Source organism: Lynx canadensis, chromosome D4 (genome assembly GCF_007474595.2).
Source record: "Lynx canadensis isolate LIC74 chromosome D4, mLynCan4.pri.v2, whole genome shotgun sequence".
In the NCBI taxonomy this organism is placed as follows: domain Eukaryota; kingdom Metazoa; phylum Chordata; class Mammalia; order Carnivora; family Felidae; genus Lynx; species Lynx canadensis.
The window spans coordinates 29,675,989-29,678,258 of record NC_044315.2 but is presented as its reverse complement, the minus strand read 5'-3'; the positions used below and the strand labels follow the sequence as shown (position 1 = coordinate 29,678,258).

At 38.1% G+C, this 2,270-nt stretch overlaps 1 non-coding gene across 1 annotated transcript; it reads left to right on the top strand.

The window, feature by feature from the left end:
• Positions 1–1,545: 1,545 nt before the first annotated feature.
• On the top strand, positions 1,546–1,630 carry TRNAQ-UUG. The gene has a single exon. It is a non-coding gene; the product is annotated as a tRNA-Gln (tRNA).
• The last annotated feature ends 640 nt before the right edge of the window (positions 1,631–2,270 follow it).

Here is a 2,270-nt window from a genome sequence, read left to right as displayed (position 1 = left end):
TTACCTTCATGAAGCCTGGACATTTTGTTTTTAATATCTAATGGCTTTCCAGACTTATATAAATTGTTTACAGCTTTTGCCCATTTTCCTGGTGAAGTGCTTGTCTTTTTCATATTGATTTGTAAGAGCTTCTTTATGTTAGCAAAAAGAAATGTCAATTTGTCTTAACTGTTGCAAATCTTCCTTTAGCTTTTCATTTCTAAAAATTTCTGTGGCTTTTTATGACATGCAGAATTTTATATTTTTATGAAGTGATAGCCAAGGTCTTTAGTTTTATGATTCCTTTCTTCACTCTTATGTGACTAGGTAAATATCCACCTGTATTTTTGTAGTTCATCGATGTTTTTATTTTACACATTTAACTCTTCAGACCATCTGGAGTGCATTTTTGTGTGAGGTAGGAAATTTAACATTTTCCCCCAAATAGTGAATCAGTAGTATCAGCCATGAGCTACTGACTTGTTAGCAAGGTGAAGAATTTTATTCCTCAAAATGCTTCTTGAGTTCTTTATTGAAGTGAGAAAACAGCTCTATCTCCAAGGACTTGCCAGATGCTTTTGTCCACAAGAACCAAGGGGTGGTCAGGAAGAGGGGCAATTCTAGATTCTCTGGCCATCCTAGAGAGATCTAGGAGAAGAGGCAAGTGGACACAGAAGTCCTAGTGGCCAGTGAGGTACTACACTGTGATACAGTGTGGAAGAGAGAAGAGCTTTTAAAGGAGAGAGTGGGGCAGCAATGAACATGCTGCATCCATCCATGCTGCATGGATGAGAGGAAGGAGGGAGATTTGGTAGCTATTGGGAGTATTGAGCTTTGGGAGGAGAAAATATTTCTAGAGAACTTTGGGAAGTTTTTTAGAGATGAATTTTGTTAAGAAAATGTATAGTAAAATTTCCATCATTCTTCAAAGCATATTCATTTGAAAATGTTTTCTTTGAATGGGACTACAAAAACTGGCCCACGCGGGACATATATTTGGGTTACCTTTGGAATGGTGCCTCATTTGCAAATGCATTGTTTATGTATTCTTTTACTTCGGTTGTACTACTAAATTCTTAAATATACTAGAATCTCCTCTGAGATGTATATTCTGCTCCTTCCTTGTACTAGTGCCTACTTGAAATAGTACATGAATTCTCATCATTTTTAACTTTCTGTAGTCCAACTCATGAGGGGAATCAGTCAATCATGAAGAGACATCCAGATGATAGTAGAATTGAACCCTCAGCAAAATACTGTATGAGAAACACAGCTGGAAATGGTACCTGGTTTGCCAGGTAAGAACAGAGGGGCACTCTTTCTTGCTTTTTATCATGCTGGTCTGAGTAGAAGAATAGATGCTGGTGGTGACAGGAGTGCCTGGCTGCCAGAACCAGTTAGGCTTACAGTAGGCATAACAGATCGGGGTGAGAAGGAGGTTTATACGAGCAGGGGTCACAATACTGAGTACTGAAGGGCAAAAAACTATGACAACAGGATAGCAATATAGATACAAGATCCCAGGAATATCACCGGGAACTGAAATTTAAGAAATGCAAGGGGGGTGCCTGGGTGGCTCAGTCGGTTGAGCGACTGACTTTGGCTCAGGTCATGATTCCACGGTTTGTGGGTTCAAGCCCCACGTCAGGCTCCGTGCTGACAGCTCAGAGCCTGGAGCCTGCTTCTGATTCTGTGTCTCCCTCTCTCTCTGCCCCTCCCCCACTCATGCTCTGTCTCTGTCTCAGATATAAAAATAAAAAAACATTAAAAAAAAAAAAAGAAATGCAAGGAAAAAAGTGTGTCTTTCTGTTACCATCACCATAAGGCTCCAAGAACGTCCCTAAGTATATCGTGGACTTGGAAAAAATTCTGAGCCTTCTGTTGATCTGGAGTTACTTTTTATTCCTTTTATTTTAGACTCTTTTCTTTTGCACAGGATTTTACTGGGAAATCTTTAAAAATATTCAGACTTAAAGTCAGAATTTGCAATGAGGTTAAGAGAAAGTATTGCGATAGTAAAAGTAAAAAAATTTTCAATAAAATTCCATCAACCATTCTTTTTGTGCTAATGTATAGCAAATATGTCTTTTTTTTTCTGGCCCTATGTTATCTTATTGTATAGACATTCATTGATGTCCTATCATTATGGACAGTAACTTGTTTCTAACTTTTTGCTATTGCAAACAAATCTGGATTGAACAATTTGTTCATAAGATGAATCAAATCAATTAATTGCTTTAAAACCATTATTGGCTATGACCCTGTTGCCCTTTGGAAAACCCATCCTCTTA